Below are 19,456 nucleotides of genomic sequence, written 5' to 3' on the forward strand. Positions count from 1 at the left end.
AATATAATATCTTGCTTGTCCTGTAGCCAGTGTGTCTGCTGAACATGTGTTCAGTGCAGCTGGTCCAGTTGTTCAGTGAGAAGGACCTGGAGAGATTAACCATGATCAAAATAAACCAGCATTTTATACCACCTGATTACACTGTTCTTAAAACACCACAGGAGGAAGAAGAGGATGACTGGTCGGAATCAAGAGTGTTTGCTGAACAACATCTGGGTGAGTTTGAAAACAAACTCTACTGCCCACATTGAGTATGCCAGTGTCACCATGGAACTTTTTAATTATTTCTCATTAAGCTTCTTTCTTCCTTTCTTTCTTTTTCATTCTTTCTTTCTTTCTTTCTTTCTTTCTTTTTTCTTTCTTTCTTTCTTTCTTTCTTTCTTTCTTTCTTTCTTTCTTTCTTTCTTGTTCCTTTTTCTTTCTTTCTTTCTTTCTTTCTTTCTTTCTTTCTTTCTTTCTTTCTTTCTTTCTTTCTTTCTTTCTTTCCACAACAAAATGCAAGTTGAATATTATGTTTGTGTCAGATTTATGCTGTCCCACCATTTTTAGCCATTTTGGAAATTATACCTGCCTCCCTCACATGCCATTGCCTGTCTATTTTTTACATCATCTAGCAGGGCTTCCTCAGAAGATCATTGATTAAAAGACTGCCAGTGCCAATGCCAAATTCCAATGTGTTGCTACCAATGAAGGAGATAATATTTTGTTGAACAACATACTTGGATTGGAAGAGCTAACTACTAACTATTGCACCAATGAGTAGTGATATATTGAGTGATTGTGAGTGATTATTGAGAATGTATGTGGTGGCTGACAGTGAGGGGGTGAGTTCAATACATTTGTAAACTTGGTTGTGATTATTTACAATGTTTGGGGGCTGATGGGTTATAATTATTTTCCTGAAATTGATTGGTCTTTCAAACTTAGTGAAATTTACCTGCAAGGTCCACTCCCTTTTTTCTGGTTTCTCAGACCAGGCCTGTCACTTTAGTTACCAAACACAAATCTACATAGAATACGCCCCTTCTGTTTTTCTATTTGTTCTTCAACAGCAGTGCACTTGACTTCACAGGTCTACCTTCCTCAGTTTGGGACTGGGATGGAGTTCCTCAGAATCAGGAGGAAGAGCATGGAAAGACTCAAGGTGGGACTACCTCAACAGCTAGAAGGAGAAAGTTATTGACCTTAAAGAGAAACCATGATGATGGCAAATACTCTGAGACCCAGTACTCACTCAGCCCTGTGGACTGGAGAGAGGTGTGTTGATTGGGAAATGCTGCTGAGTGTGCGCTTGCTGCATAGCTGCCTCAAATGTGAAACTCCTCTTTGTGTTCTTGCTCTGCCTTTACATTTTCTTGGTACACTCCTGACTCCTCATGAAGCTTACCCGGTTTTCTTTTGTTTTTCTCCTTTACTCTATAGTACAGTAACTGTTTTTTTTTCAATAGGAAGGCCTTCTCCTATGTCTCTCCTGTACAAACAAAACTTGCCAAAAGCTCAAGACTCTAGCTTCCCTACTGGAGAGGTTTAGCGAGGCACCCAGGAGTTACAGAAATTTTCAAGAAGAATGGAGATGCACCGCCCAATTTGGCAATACAGTATAGTTTTCCTTTTAACAATCGTAATTTTTAGATAATTTGTATTTTTCAAACCTAGAAGAAATAACATTGAGAGATACACTATCTTGTGTTTCTCTAGGGCAGAAGGGCTGTTTGCAATGCACTAAACTGAACTGTGTCATACTTATCTCTTTATCAATTCCCTTCTACAACAGATTGATGATGGTGTGCTGCTCGGCACCGCAATGAATATTGTCATGGTTTCTTTGGTGTAGTTTTGTCTTTGTCATATCTTTCCCCAAATACCATTTCCCAATTATTCATCAAGCCCCCTAACCATTTTCCCTGGGCTGTGTGATTTATTAAGTAGTGACTTCATTTCACACCATAAATGGATCACACACTTGCTGAGGTGGATGTGGTGAAACAATACCAACTCACTGCATGACCTTCTATTAACTGAGCAATATATTACACCGGCCCCATCAACACCATTATTAAGGCCTGTTGTGTTGTGTGTTGCATAAATGCTTAACCTTGTCCAATTACTCTTGACTCTGAGCTCACTTCTCCTGATTTAATTTCCTACGTTTAGTTTTTAAATACTAACAGCCCACCATTGCTCAGAAGAATTTGATATTACTTGTTTTTATTATCATATCAGATCTTCTTTGTTGTGTGTCAAATACTGTCATTGTGGTAGTCTGGTCTCAGTCTTCCTAAAGCTATGATGTAATATGATCCACTAAATCTCTGTTTTCTTTCAATCCATGTGACAGTGGGGGAGAACCCTTTAATTAAATATGCAGTTAGAGTTTGCCTCGGTAGAATTGCTACCTTCTTTCTTGCCTGTTAGCATGCTAGCCAGCTACTGCTACTACCTATCACCCACTTAAGATGCCACCTTGAGAAAAACCCTACAGTAAGAACACTCTTTCGCTTCATCTATTCAGGTAAGGGAAGAACTATGAACTGAAGTTAACTTGTTTAGTTAGTAATTGACTCCTACTGAAGAAGATGTCTGTGTGTATGTAGGTTTTTGTAGGCACACTAGGCAATGGCAGTCATCCCCTAGTGGTTAATATAGTGGCAGAAGGCAGTAATGCAAGGGTATAAGTAAATTACATGTGCTTTTTTAGCAGATGTAGAAAACAGGCTACACTAAAAGTCAGCAGTGCAAACAAATACACCAAAATAAACATTTGAAGCATAAATCAAGTAAAATAAATTATCCCTTTTTATTTTTAACAAATACAAAAACCCACCCTTTCACCCACAACAGGCCCACCCCTGTCCCCATACAAATAGCCCTGTCTCTGAAAAGTCCAACGAAAGGCGAAAGTGAAGTCCAGTCCCAACTCCTTCCCCATCCTCTCCACCCACACATGTCCCTTCCACCAAAGCCAAAAATTAAAAAAAGGGCTCAGAAGAGGGTATTGTCCTTATGGGTCTGGAGCTGGTCCAGGCTATGTTCTATGCTCCCTAGCCAGCTTTCAATGCGGTCAATCCCCTGCAGGACACAAACCTGGAACAGTCTTTCAGAGCGGAAGAGGGGTGGTAGAAGTAGCAGTCAAGGACCGTGACAGCTGATGGCAGCACCAGCAATGTAGTGGCCAGGAGGCTGGAGGCTGGAGCTGGTGTACTGCTGAGCTGGGTCCTAGGTATGAAGCAACTATTTTACCCTCTTCCTTCTCCAGAAACACCAGCTGCCGGTATTCAGCCTGGATGTTCTCCAGCCTCTGTCACCACAGATGGGCTGCTATCTCCTGCCTGGTTTTTGGTCATCCAGCAGGAGTAGCTACATCGAGATAAACCCAAAAAAAGACAAATTGTAAACAGTGCTCTGTAAAAACACTTGGGTGGCACAGTAGCATTACATTGCTGGTACCCTAGGGACATTGAAATTTGAGATTGATTAGGATTAGGAGAGCCACAGGGCCAATTTTATTTGTTTACCCACACATGCCTCATATAAAAAGCACTGGCAGTCTGGTAGAAAAGAATTAAGCCAGAATAACACCAGATTAAAGAAAAACAGTGATTTCAATCTTTTCTTTTAAAGGCTGTTCAAGCAAATAAACAGACACTTTTAGTGGAAAAATAAAAATGAATTACCTCTCATTTATGAGTAAGGCATTAGGCACTATAGAGTGCAAGTTTTTATGACAAAATAACGGCGGCATGCTAGCCAGCACTTTGTGTACTTTGCTACTGTCTGCAGCTAGGGAAGCTGTAGGCGACAATCATTTAATTCCAAAGGCCCTGCTCTTCCCCAAATATTGTTCACTTACTTTCTACCATGACTCTAAAGAGGCACATGAATAAGTAGGATACATCACACATGTCATGTATAAAATGCAGATATAATGTTTATCCTATCTGCAGTACGTAGATGGTAGGAAAAATGATACACTGCACTACAGGGAAAAGAAGGGGCTTTATGAATTGTATTTGACATGTTCGTCACAGAGTACCCCCAAACCAGACTTGAAATCAAATCGGGCACTTATTAGTCCAACTTAACTCACTGGCCACACCCACCACCACAACTTCTTTCCAACAAATTCATTTGCTGGGCAGTAAGGAAAGGAAGCTTGACTTAGGGCCTTATTAGAGTCTGGTGGGCAACAGATATCCAGACTCGCAGTGGTAGTTGATCTGCCACAGTTGTGGCGGTCGACTGCCACAATGCAAGGTTGTCAGGAAGACCTGCCACATTACAAGGTTGTCAGGCAGACCTGCCAACCTATTGCTGTCCCTGCGAAGATTCTCAATGCCACCGGGATGACAGCGTGCAGGTTGTAATCAGCCAGGGCAGTGCTGAACTCAGCGTCGCCCTGCTGATTACAACCTTTTTCTCCACCAGCCTCTTCATGGTGGTTCAACCACCATGAAAAGGCTAGTAGACAACAAGCGCAGGAGCCCACAGGGTGCCCCCTGCACTGCCCATGCCCATGGCATGGGCAGTGCAGCCCCCCGACCAGCATCTTCAAAATGCACACTGTCTGCTGTGCAGACAGTGCTCATTTTGAGGGTGCTGGTGTCCACTGTGTGCAGCAGCATTGCCGTCAGCTCTCTTATGAGCCGGCAGCAATGTTGTCTCACCTTTGTCACTGGGCTGATGGGCAGGAACCTTGGTTCCCACCTGTCAGCCCAGTGGAAAAGTAGTAATAGGGCTGGTTGGGAGACTGCCAATTCAATGGCAGTCTCCCCACCGTGGGTCTGGCGGTCAGCAAAGTTGACCCTTACTCTACTGCTGAGTAAGGCCGAGGGATTAAGCAGGGTAGTAGAGCTTTTGCTATAGAATAGAGGTATGTCAACGATTCATCACATGCCTAAGCTTTGGTTTATTCAGTCACTTTGTAGACGGAAGTCTAAAGTGAAAAGTCTGAATAGGCGTAAAATAAATCTTTTATGTGAAACCATGAAATATATTTTGGAAACATGTCACATAGCCATAAAAATGTGGCACATGCCAAGAATGGATTTTTCAATTTGTTTGGTGGGCTAGGATGGAGGAACTTATGAAAGAATGAAGTGAAGTACTAAGAGGTGATTGAGTGGGCAAAAGGAAATCAACCCACCTTGGGACATATTTAAGAGCCCTTAGTGCCACCGGAGTGTCATTTTTAGTGGCGCTTCGGTGGTGCTATGCACTCCACCGTATTTACAAGGTGGTGTTAAGTATGACCCCTTCACACACAGCACTTTGCATGTAAGGGACGTGCAATGGGTGTTGCTGTGAGCGTGCCACAGCAACACCCATTGCATTTTGACGCTGTCCCAGATTTATGAGTTTTCATAAACCTGAGGCAGTGCCAAAATTTAACATGATCCCAGGGGTGGTGTTAGAGTGGTGCAATGAAGAGAAACGCTTTCATTTCTCCTTATTTTTTGCTCTTTCTATGTATGCTGCATCCTCCAAATCACCATTTAAGATTTATTTTGTGTGGGAAGGTGCTCCTTCCTGCACAAAAACAATCTCCCCCTCAACACAGCCATTCTTACACTATGGTGCAAGGGTACCTGCGTTGGCGCACAGCAGCATATTTAAGGCCGGCGAGGGGGAATCACAGGGGTGCACCATATTCTAGTGAATATGGCACATCCCTGTGTTTTGAAAAGGACAGTGTGCAGCACTGCCAAATTTGCCACATTTTCTCTTACATCTGGTCCCTAGTGTGTTTCGTTGGCATAGCATTGTAAATGCCACACTGCAGATACAAATATATCCATACTAATTTTTTTTGGTCATGGGTGGCCAAATGCCATTAGGCAGGGAGGGGCTTGATGAATGATGATGATGGGTGGTATACATATCTGCCATATTTAACACATACAGTGAGTTAAGGGATTAGAACATAAATTAAAATACCCAGCACTTTCAACCATAGCTTTTGATAACCATTAAATATAAAGTAAGTAAAGTAGGTGAGCAGCATGCCCCTCTACAGAAGAGCTCACTTGTGTATTCCTCAAAGCAATTATTCAATAATCCTTTCATCATCCTGCACATATAGCCACCATCATTTAAGCTTTACTTTTTCTCATCCATTCTTTCACCAAACTTCACAATCCATTATCCATCCATTCAGTATCCAGTATCCACCCTTCCTTTTAATCATGCTTTCACCCATCTGTTCATTTATCCAATATTAACCCACACATCATTTCACCTACCCATTCATCCTTTTCTTTTGGTCATTTCACCCATCTTTCATTTTAACCCTCTGTTCTTTCCTGTTTCCATCAAGCCATCATTTTTAGCATATATTATGTGTGATTTTGCTGAGTTGCAGATAGAAGAGGCCTTAAATAACCCAACCACTGCTGTAGCACCAGGGGTTCGCAATCATGACAATGATCGTGTAGCTAGTGAGTAATAGTAATGGTCAATAAGCAAGCGATGTGACTTGCCACCACCCATCCCTGCCACTGCTTCTCCCCCTGCTCCATCTGGTCCTGCAGCAGAACTTGAGCCGGCTCCACTGGTGGTCAGTGTGGCTAGAAAAAAAACATTATACCATTTTTAGATGAGAGGTATAACTCAACTTTGTTTTTTAATTAGAAAAAAAATGCAACCACAATACATTGTTACAGTTCAGTTAGCACTCAAGTATCTTCTATCAAACATATAACTTAGGACATTTTGTTGATTCCTAATGTTAGAAAAGTCAGGTAGTCAAGCCAAGCAGAAACTTTTCATGGTGTAGGGGCAGAGCTTTAGCCTATGATGATGATTACTCTGAATCATTGAAGCTCAATGAAGGGGTGGAATAAAAATAGTCTATGAAAGAAAGAAAAAATGATAATGCAGGGACAACAGGAATTAAACAAAAATTAAATAGCAGAATTCGACAAAGGGAGACAGTATAAAAAAGTAAACAAGGCAAAATTAAAAGTAGTATAATAGTGGGCAGAGGGAAGAATATTAATATTAAATAATCAGACTTACTGGAATGAGCAGAGCCCACAGCATTGGTGGTGGTGGTTCATGCCTCCCCACCTCCTGCCAAACCCATCTCTGTGGTGCCCCTCTTCTTGCCCTTGGGTGCTGATGAAAGAAATAAAGAAGATAAAAAAGTAGGTTAGTGGTAAAGTTAATCTCCACAAAATGTTCATAACAGGCAAACACAGTATCATTGTACTTATCTAAATCTGAACACTTATGGTACTAGTATGATCTATTATTGTCGAGAAAGCTATACTCCTAACATCCCTTTTTCAAATTTCCTTAACAAAAACTACATTTGGAACTAATGCATTACAATGACTGATCTTTGATTCTTTGATTCTTTTCTCATTTCTCAACCACCTTGATAGACCAACTCAGTCTCCCTGTTTTGCAATGCATAGATGCATACTAGTACTACAAATTGCTTGGGACTGTGCAAGCTACTAAAAGAAAGTGAAAGTCACAAAGAATGCTAACTCACCGATATCACTAATTCACTTTGTTGAAGGAGGACAGAGAAGTATCCATTGCAATGGCTTCTTAAATAATCAGCCAAAGCGAGATCTGACGAGTAAGATGATGTAGCTCCAAACACCTGTCTAGCTCAAAGTGGATCACCTAATAATATTTTTATCGTAAACTAAACGTAATTTACCTCTGAGTGTGAGCAGCATGCTATTCAGAAAAAAGAGTTAGCATTGTAGAACACAAACACAACAAATAATATATTTAATACTCACTGAGCACCGGAATCTCAATGCCTTGCAGGTTGAGCAGGTCCTGCCTGCGATTGATGATATCCACCCATCAGTGCACCAGCTGCTGGGTGGTGCTCTGAACCTCTGTGGTGCGCCGGACACACCGTGCACAGCATTGGTTGGATTGCTATAGGGGTGTTGGGTTACAAGGGCTTTCGGTCAACCACTCCACTCATGGCCAAAGGCCAAAGGCCATGCACAGCAGTGGTTGGATTAACGTATAGTAATGAAAATGACTTTACGTTTAAAAAAAATTGAAATTCACTGAAAAAAGTAAAGGTTACAGGGACGTTATAGCTAGGAAACAGATTTTTTTTAAAACATAGAAATTCACTTAAAAAATCAAAGGTTTCAGGGACGTTATAGTTAGGCTCACATTTTAAATGTATCAAACTAAAGAAATTCACCTGTTATACTTAGAGTTGTCTCAAGTAACTGTAACTCATGCCCTAAGGTAATTATAACACTTGCCCTTCCCATGCACTGCTAATTACCCCAAGAATTACAGCACTCATGACATCTTTGATGACATCATTGATAATGTCACTGTAACATCTGCAGTAAAATTAATAATCAGAAAACAGTGCATGGCGGATGTATTGAGACGAAAATGTGAGTCTTTTCAGAACTCATAAGCTGATGTTTGGAGAAAAATGGATGAATGTTCAAAGTGTATTTAAAGCTATTGAGTGTTAAATCATGTGGTGCTGCGGAGACATATAACTCATATTATTACCCTGGGGTGCTACTCGGATTACTGTTATGGCTGTTATGTATTACCCATGTAGTGGCATTTCAATTTTTTTTTTACTTTACTGCTGACAACCCTGCTGGATGCACTGATGTGATCACTGCTGACAATCTTGGATGGGGTGGTCACTTTTACATCACCAATATTAGTAGCTTGGTTGATTTTTACTGAACATAAGTAGTTCTTATAACAGAAAAAGTTGGAGACTCCTGATATAGAGTGAATATATAACAACTCTTGATCACTAGCCTAGGCCTCCTGCCACATACATGTTTTACTTCTCTGGCAACATCTCTCTGAATGTTTTACAGAAAATAATAGAGATTTAGCATCAGCCTGCTTGCCTAAAAGGACAACATTATTCCATAATATAATACACAAAAGAGTGATAGAAAAGTAGTCAGAGGGTGTTCAACATCATTTCTGTCTCAGTTATACTACACGATTGGTGAGAAATTAGATCACTCAACTATTCTGATCTCATTTCTTGGACCTGGTGTTCTGACAGTAAGGGGTAGCCTGGTTACTATTTCCTTCACTGTAAGGCTCTGATTCAGTTCTCCAAAGATGACATTGCTAAAATACTATCAAGGGCAAGTGTGAGGATTGTGAGGATCCAGATTAATTTTGGATAAGCAACTATTACTTATTAGACTGTACTCTTTTACCTGATAAACATGTATTTTATTTTTCACAAATAAACTCCCAAAGAAGGAATTTGCTTATAAAAAATAAAATAGTAATGAACTGACTTGCATTGAGTTTTTAATATAATATGCTATGTGAAAGTCGGTGCTTAATTTTCATGCCTAGTTCTGTTATGCCTTTCAAGGGAGCCCCGGGCAGGGACATCAGTAAATGATACACCAACCTAAATAGTGTATGGCAACAGTCATTGTGATCTGGCACTGCTGTGGCAGATGGTCACTAGGTGAAGGGGTTCTGATAAGGGATTTATTTGAGGCTAAGCCATTCCCTATAGTTTGATGTGGCATATGAAATGATAAAGCATTTTAATGAGCAGTCATAGTGCAATAAATGTGGGAGTCAATATTCTGCATTTGTCTTTGCACAAAGATAAACAAAGCCTCCTGGTGTTAAATCATTTTTAGCCAAATCTTTTTTTTTACTTCATTTAATGTTCATTTGCATTGTGTGCACTGAAATACACTATATTGACAAGGGTATTACACTTTGATCCTTAAATTCAGTGAGACCACATAGCTTGTCTAAGTATCAACTGGGAGGGTCCCAAATATTTGTCTCTTCCTTATTCTCTTGTGCACCCTGTCAGTCTCAGTGACTTTTAATTCATTTGAGTTCTGCAACTGTGATAGAATGAATGTCTCTACGAATTCCTCTCCTTTTCCTTATTCTGCACAACAGGTATACCACACATGCACCTATTTTCCTGCACAACATGCACCCAAGATTGCAAACCTCAACTTCATGGTGATCTGTAAACTTTGAATGCTAGGAGAAGTCACATGTGTAATACTGTCTGCATCAGTGACTATTTGACTTGAGAGGAACTCACTCTAAACCTGTCAAATTCCTGGTGACAGACAAGGCAGTAATCCTTTCAGCAACATTCATAGTACCTCTAGGTTTCAATTCTTTGATGGCCATGTATGCTACAGCCACATTCCCTCTTAGAGTTTCTCCTCAGTAGTTAGCATGTCTGAACAGTATGGGCTGCACTCCAATCACTTACGTTGCTAACTCTTAACTTTATTAATATTGTTGTAGTTGGTCTCTCACTCCTAGTGAGACTGCTGGTTTAGGGATGACAGCACTTTTGTTTGTAGGTGACAGAGTCACTCCTACAACAACTGTTGACCCAACCCTCCTGACTCATAAGCAGTACCTCACCAAAACTCGGACAGCAAAGGTGATTTCTGGCAGCCTAATGCATGGACTCTTGATAAGATCTCTCAGGGAAGTCATGGTGGAATGGAGGTTACCCTTTTCTCTCGTTAGTAACATGTCTTATACACACAAAGGTGATGAAGGAGATGCAGGAGTGTTTTCAATATATTTATTGAAAAAACTGCAATCTACGATAAAATGCATGTGCTGCAATGATTAGGATAATAAACAGGAGAAAAAGCAGATTTGTGAAGATGAAAGTTGTGAATATAAAAATCCCCTCTATCTTACAATAAACATGAGATATAAAATTCATAACCAAGGAAGCCTAATTCTCTACCCTAGTGGAAGCTAGGTATGATAAACCTAATCTGCGAGTACCATGTCCATGAGAAGCACCCCTCAACCCTTGTGACCTTGGAATGAGGTTCTAAGTCAGACTCTGTGGTGACACAAAGGTGACACCTAGTTTAGATGGCATCTGGAAGGAGCCCCTTTAATGACCTTGTCATATGATGTGAATTTATACAGATCATGTAGGATCCCTGACACAAGTATTTTCCTAAACAACTTATAATGTGGCAGAAACATGTGTTGGAAATTGCATAAACAATTCCTAACAAGTGTTCAAGATGTTCCTATCACACGTAAGCTGGAAAGGGACATGATGACAATACCTAAGTGCATCACTGATAGTGATGCCAATAATGACGGCTTCTCAGAATGGCACTGATAATGAAAGTAATAAAATAAAATAAATAAATCAGAGCATGCTAAATAGGTAAAAGGTCACTAGGTGACGGGGGCACAAGCCTGGAAGCCAAGAGACTAAGCTGACTCCTGTGTTCCATGGGGAAACTAAAATGGATTCACCACAATACGAGTTGGTGAAATTATTTTTTACCATACAGTAAAAAGGAATGCAAAACTGAGCAATTTCACCTTCTCCTCATCTGCCTGACTCAGATTGGATAAAGAGAGGAATGCAGGCAAAATGCCCTGCAATCGAAATACTTTTGTCTCAGGTATTGAAGAATTCCCAAAATGAGGATCTCTTGTGCTGCCCAACACTAGGAAGGGCCTGTTGGTATAATTAAATTAATGGTGAGTATGCTACATTTATTACAATAGCCCTCTCCCTGAGAGTGTTCTTCAGAGAGAGCTTTTCAGCATGATCTTTATCACCTGATGCCAGAAGGAGCCTGCAAGCAGGTGCTGCACACAGACCTCCCTGCTGGGGAAGTTGCTCTAAAATGCATGTGTTTGGCTATTGAAGTACACACTTGCACTAAACAGAAAATGATGAAATAACAGGAGCACACAATTATGTCTCCCAGTGACTAGCAGGGCATGAGCAGAGAATTTACCATGCAGGCTGATACAGTCTAATGCATTAAATCTTCTTGGCACTCTACTGGGGAAATTCAGTCACAAAATGTGAGAGATACCTCTCTGCTCCGCCTTCTTGCTATATCCAAGAGTCGAAATTTACAGAATGTGCTGGAAAAGATAATCTGGTCTCTTTCAGAGTGCCCAGGCTTCCAGAGAAGTCTGGTTGGGTCTAAGTATCACTATAGCTACAGCCTCCATAGGGTTCAGTATACTCCACTGCAACTGGGTTGCTCGTTTTCCACTAAGGATCTTCACCATCTTCACTTCTTTGTGCTCCCAAAGCGTTACAGTGCTTCAGTTGACCCTTGGAGACCAATTCCAGTCTAGCTTGGCACAACTGCAGAACAGGTCACACAGACTTCTTCCCAGGCTGATCCAAACAAAATCTCCCTCATCTTGCCTACACCAAGTTTACTTGTTTTCTGAAGGCTAGAGACATTCCTATCCTGTACAATAGACATTGATTGGTATTATTGCTGTCCTAATCCTTTAAAAATGCACACCACTCATCCTGGCTTCTTTTTCAGCAGTTTATGTTGGGCTGCCTGCATGCTATCTTAGAACACTATTGTAAGATGGCATGGCTCTAACTTCTCTGTTTGAAACCTTCAGTCTCCTCCCAGGTTTTGCACTATGTAAATCAAGTTTCACACTATCCATCTGTGCTCCCAAAACACCCACCAACGAGCAGAGATGTGGTTTCAGAATATCCCAACTAAACTATCAACTGACAAAAATATTATTTACAAATATATCACCCCTTTGGAGTTAATATTTTAATCTACATAGTTAATCTACACTTAATGACAATATTTTTGTGAACAATATTTAGGCCACTAAATTTCTGTCATTCAGTTGAAAGAGGTTCCTGGTTCAAAGGTTTTTTTCATAGTAAGCCTTATTGTTGACACAAATATGGCAAAAGGTTAGGCTTGCACTTAGTCCCTTGATGGTGCCCTCTACCTCTGCCCTCTCCTAATTCACTCCAAGTTAATTACCAGGTGATTAAGCCTCCTAGCAGTCCTGTCAGCAGTGCTCAAAGAAATGTTTTCTAGCAAGAACATCTTTTCATGTCTCTTAAGGTTGCTAATTAATACCACTGGAGAGAAGTGAAACCTAAAGAGCTGGACTACTAGTATATGTAGGCCGGGCTTTAGCGCTGGTGGTGTCCTGCACGACAATGTTTGTTGGTGCCGTGGATTCCACCACTACCACCCTTTAGCAGTACCCTTCGAGTCCCCATAACCACTCTCTCTCAGATGCATTTCATTAGATTTATAGCACCTCTAATACCATTGTAGGGTGTCAGAGCAGTTTACACCACACACACATTACACAGATACAATTATTTATACATGTGCAAATCAGTGTGTAGGAAATGGTATATCAGACAGAGTACTACAAGGTGTAGAAATCACATGCCATACATACTGGTAGGCAGTATAATTTAATAGTGCTTGATCTGGAGGAGCACACACATAATTTAAAAAGTATCACTATAGTTGGGGCTTGTCTTTATTAATAAGAATTGATTTCTACTCAAATGTACTCTTTTTGCTACATTAGTATTATGAAAGACACATAAAAAATACAAAACACTCCAATTTATTCCTTGCAGTTTACACAAAGCTCTTTGGTGACAGTTTCTAGCTCACTGTTGTAGGTGAGGATTTTAACTTATAAACTGCAAGCAACTAAAGTATCTCCACAACAAAAGCAGTAACCCACTGACCTATTTAAATGATATGCCCTCTGTGATCTGCATGGTACACATTCTTAACAGCAGGCATATTAACCCTCTGCCCCAATCTTCTGGTGAGTTAAGACTTACACTTAACAAAACTCGGGCTCTCTCCAGAAGGTCCATTAATCACTGGAGTTATCTTGACATTTTAACTGTTAAAAATTGCTGGACACAAGAAACGCTGAAGCAGGTGCTTTTAAAAGCATAACAAGGCGCCCCCACCCGAAACCAACACCCAACCACAACACGGCGACCCCACCCGAAGTCAACGCCTTGTGCGATGGCACCGGTCGCACCGCCCTGGAGCCGGCCATGATTATATGGCTTCCAGGTAACACGTTGTATTTACCTTCACAACCGAACATGATTTTCCATAATAATTAAACTAACGTTTTAGAATTTCTTTGATAAAATTTTGAAACTGAACAACAAGGGTTCCCCATAGAAAACTGACAGATTTACTTGTGCAGTAAAAACAGCATTTTGTAGCAATTTACCGTGGGTGCCTACTTCTTTTTAATATTGAGCACGCCCCACTTACAGAGATAAAACCACTAACCCTATCTACAACAAGGCATACATAGAGGTAAGTTAGCTACCGCACCTTAACTTATGTTTTCACTAGAAAACTAGGTAGTTGATAATAATGTGCACCATCGCCCACTGTAACATTTACTTTGTATGGCACTGGTGCACTTCTTGTACTAAAGTTCGGCAAGTTTACTTAAAAGTGAAATGAGAGAATTGCGCTTACCCTATATTTAGGTAAACATAGGGGGTCATTCTGACCTCGGCGGTAAAAGGCGCTTACCGCCGGTCAGAAGACCGCCATAACACCGCCGCGGCCGCGGAAAGCCGCCACAGTCATTCTGACCCACAACGGCCAAACCTCCAAAAATCCGACCTCCACTGCAGCCCGCCACATCGATAAACTGGAGATGACCAAACCTCGTCAAAGAAAGGGGGGATTGGGAGGGATAAAGGTCCAGTGTATATCCTCCAATGCAAGTTTAATAGTAACGTAATACACTGTTCCTAAGAAAGCCAGGGGACTGCAGGATGAGTGCTCTAGGGTCCCATAACTCAGGAGCACGAGTCCTCACACACCCAATTGGGTGTCATGCTTCATCATCGGACAAGCTCCTCGTCAGACTGGCGCTGCAATGTCTGACGGGCACCACCCAATGGGGGGCTCTTTGCCGGAGATCTTCTCGATGATGCCACTCTCGCCCTCAGGTAGATAAAGGGGGAAGACACCGAGGAGGGTTAGAAAAAGAAAGAATCTAAAATTGGCTCTGAACCCTGTCTCGTTTTGACTTTATTCTATTAATGTCGGGTAGAGGCCAAGATTAAAATACTCAACAAAAGAGTGAAACAGAGGTAATGCTCAACCACTCTCTAACTGTATATCTCATAGTGGGGGGTCAGGAAACTACAGGACCCCACCTCTGTATTGGGTCGACATGTTTCGCGTCTCAGCGGTCCATATGGATCCAATGACGCTTCCTCAGGACCTAGTGTAAACAAAACTCCTCCAACTGTAAGCTAAATTGGCTAATTATGACCAAACCTCCACCGTCACGCCAACAGAAAAACGCCCATGCCATTACGACCCACGAATCAACGCGGCGGGCTTTCCAACGCGGTATTCAATTGGCGGTAGACACCGCCGCGGTCAAAATACACACACAGCACCAAAACACAGGCTCATTGGACAATTACAAATACACACACCTGATACACATACACAACCCACTCCCACACAATCAATCAACTATAAAACACACCCCCACATCACCCACAAACCCCTACGACCACAATTACTGAGAGAAGGAGAGAGAGACACAGCAGACAATCCATAGCAATACACACTGAGGCACACTACACCATCACACACACCACATAGTAGCACAAAGCACCACACACCAACATACTTTTTCATCACATACACCACCCCACACCTCACCCACACCACCCCATGGCACCCCAAAGGCACCCATGCTTTTCGGACCAAGAACTCCGGGTCATGGTGGAGGAAATCCTAAGAGTGGAACCCCAGCTCTTCGGCTCACAGGTGCAGCACAACAGTATAGCTAGGAAGGCGGAGCTATGGCAGCGGATCGTGGACAGGGTCAATGCGGTGGGACAGCATCCCAGGAATAGGGAGGACATCCGCAAACGATGGAACGACCTACGGGGGAAGGTCCGATCGATGGTCTCCAGGCACAACATCGCGGTCCAGAAGACTGGCGGCGGACCCCCACCCACCCCTCCCGAATTTACATCATGGGAGCAAGAGGTCTTCAACATCCTGCATCCTCAGGGCCTCGCAGGAGTAGCCGGAGGAATGGACTCTGGTAAGTCCAATCTCAACTACTAGATCCCCCCCACCCCACCAGCATGCTAACCCACACCCCCACCCTCACCCCCAACCCCCCAGCACACATCCTCCCTGACAATGTCTCACCAGCACAACCCACCCATCCCAACACCAACTCCTGCATGCCAACACAATCCATGGACACCCATCACCCAAGCATGACCACTGCACTTACCCCCCCCCCACTAATTACCCTCACAACACCTCCCTCAAGGGAATGCCTGCACTGGGGGACGAGGGCACCCATAACACGCACGCTATTGCACACACAGAAACAATAACCAAACTCTCTTACCCCATGCAGGACCCGAACGCCAAAACAGCAGCCAGGAGGGTCCAGAAATGTCCATCCCACCCCCGGAACAGGCCCACAGTGAGGACAGCAGCTCTGTCGACACTGAACCTGATGACCAGCCCGGACCATCGGGGACCTCTGGGCAGTCGGTTCCCCTCACCCAGACACAGGCCACACCAGACCCGACCCCCTCTGCCAACACCAGCACAGCTCCCACCCAGCGGGCCCATGCCTCTGTCTCTAGGACACGTCAATCAGCGGTGTGTCTGCCACTACAGGGCACCCAGGCTAACCCAACACCCCAACAACAACAGGGACCTGGGGGCAGTGGGAGCGGGCACACCGTCCAGGAGACAGAGGCCGGGGGAAACCGGGCAGCTCGAAGGGCTGCTGTGCGACAGGGGGGGGAGGAGAGGCCCAGGGAACCCACTCTCCAAGAGGCCCTCACCACCATCATGGGGGCCTACCACCACTCCCAAGAGACGATGGCGACGGTACTGGCCAGGTTCACGGAGATCCAGGCACAGCAGGAGGAACGCTACATGGGGTTCAGGGAGGAGCTGAGAATCATCGGGACCGCAATGGGGACCATCGTCCTGGCCCTCAACAGGATAGAAGACGCGTTGCGGGACCATGTGGCACCACACAGGGCCCCTGTCACTAGCCCGGACCAGGAACAGCCTACCACCTCCGCCGGCGCTAGTGGACAGGAGGCCCCAACACCACGGCAGGCCACCAGAACCCCACCTCCTGCTGAAGAACAACCACCCCGTAAGAGGAGCCTGAGATCCAAAAAAAAGACAGAGTAGGATGTCAAGACCCCCGCCAGCAGGACATACCCCCTGAACTCTTCCCACTGTCCCACATTGCCACCCTGTCCAACCATGAACTGCCTCTGCTCCATCCTTCCACAGGCAAAAGGACAATGCACCTGTGAGACTGAGAACTGGACTCTGCCATGGACATTACTCCACCCCCACCCATCACCCTTATAATCACATGTACCAATATCTAGCCCTGTAAATAAATCACATATTGCACACAAATCAGTTTGGAGTCATGCTGTATTATTAGCAAATGTAGTACATATTACTGTTCAATATCTGTTCTGTCAATTAGTGATGACAACATACCAATGTCAATACGCTGCAGTTCATGGGCAAACCAAGCAGAAGTCAGGCACTGAGGGGGAAGGGAAAAACAAAAATTACCCAAAAAGATCTGGTGGGAACTACAGAAAGTACAGATGCAGGAGGCTAGAAGCAATTGTGAAATGGCGTGGGTGATTCTTACCTGGGTGTTACTGGAAATACTGTTGTATCACTCTGTCCCTATTGTCTGTGTCGTCCTCTGAGTCTTCCTCCTCTTCACTCTCCACAGGCTCCACGGCTTCTACAACACCACCATCTGGACCATCCTCCTGCAGGAAAGGCACCTGGCGTCGCAAAGCCAGGTTGTGAAGCATACAGCACGCCACGATGATATGGCACACCTTCTTTGGTGAGTTCATTAGGTATCCACCTGTCATATGCAGGCACCTAAACCTGGCCTTCAGGAGGCCAAAGGTTCGCTCAATCACCCTCCTAGTACGCCCATGGGCCTCATTGTACCGTTCCTCTGCCCTTGTCTGGGGATTCCTCACTGGGGTCAGTAGCCACGGCAGGTTGGGGTAACCAGAGTCACCTATTAGCCACACACGTTGTCTCTGTAGCTGCTCCATCACATAGGGGATGCTGCTATTTCGCATCACATACGCGTCATGCACTGACCCTGGGAACTTGGCATTTACATGGGAGATGTACTGGTCAGCCAAACAGACCACCTGGACATTCATCGAATGATAACTTTTTCTGTTTCGGTACACCTGCTCATCGTCTTTTGGGGGTACCAAAGCCACATGGGTCCCATCAATGGCACCAATGATGTTGGGGATATGTCCAAGGGCATAGAAATCACCCTTCACTGTAGGCAAGTCACCCTCCTCTGGGAAAATGATGTAGCTCCGCATGAGTTTCATCAGGGCAGACAACACTCTGCTCAAAATCTTAGAAAACATAGGCTGAGACATTCCAGATGACATGGCCACTGTGGTCTGGAATGACCCACTGGCCAAAAAATGGAGGACTGACAAAACCTGCACCAGAGGGGGAATCCCTGTGGGTTGGCGGATGGGGGACATCAGGGCTGGCTCCAGCTGGGCACACAGTTCATGGATAGTGGCACGGTCAAGTCTGTATCGAAGTATTATATGGCGTTCTTCCATTGTCGACAGGTCCACCAGCGGTCGGTACACGCGAGGATTCCTCCTTCTCATCGCAAGTCCCAGTGGACGGTGCCTAGGAAGGACAACATGGAGCACAGAATCAGCCAAACCACAGGTACGTACAGACAGCTTGCACAGTTAAAGAATGGCAATGGGTTGAAAGGCGTGTATGTGTGGCAATGCAAGGCCTAGGCCTGTGTGTCGCAGTCAAAATTAAGCCATGTAGGCCCTTGAAATGGCGGCTGCCTGACCTGTGAAGTGGGACAATGGGATGTGAGGTCAATGCGCTGGCGGGGCACACCGTGGCGGTAGGCGGTCGAAGACCGCGGCGCAAAGCCGCATTGGTTAACATTGAAGCCTATGGGTTTCAGGAGCCAATGACGAAGTGCGCCGGCGGTCGCGGTACGCACCGCCGCGGTACGCACCGCCGCGGGCGTGACCGCCATTTTCTATCTGCTTAATCACTCGAGACCTGATCATCCACAGGAGAGGACCTATACTGCAAGTGCTGCTGTGACCTCGGTCTGGAAGATACAATGGCTGCTGCGACTGGGGAAAGGGCCCCTGCCTTCACGTCTGAAGAGTTGGAGAAGCTCGTGGATGGGGTCCTCCCCCAGTATGCACTACTCTACGGTCCTCCAGACCAACAAGTGAGTACACCGGGTGCACATTGAATGGGCTATGCCTGTGTGGATTGGGGTGGATGTAAGTTGGTGGGGTGGGGGGCGAATGAGGAGTGCAACGCCCGCCAGATGAGAGCATGTGCCATATGGCAAAGTTGGTGGGGGGGGCCAATCACATCTAACATGCAGGTCATTGATGATTTCCTCCTTTCCACCCTGTACATGTCAAATAGGTCAGCGCCCATCAGAAGATCGAGATTTGGCGTGCCATCGCCAAGGAAGTCCGGAACTTGGGGGTCCACAACAGACGGGGCACCCACTGCCGCAAGAGGTGGGAGGACATCCGCCGCGGAACAAGGAAGACCGC

Source organism: Pleurodeles waltl, chromosome 1_2, assembly GCF_031143425.1.
Source record: "Pleurodeles waltl isolate 20211129_DDA chromosome 1_2, aPleWal1.hap1.20221129, whole genome shotgun sequence".
Taxonomy (NCBI): domain Eukaryota; kingdom Metazoa; phylum Chordata; class Amphibia; order Caudata; family Salamandridae; genus Pleurodeles; species Pleurodeles waltl.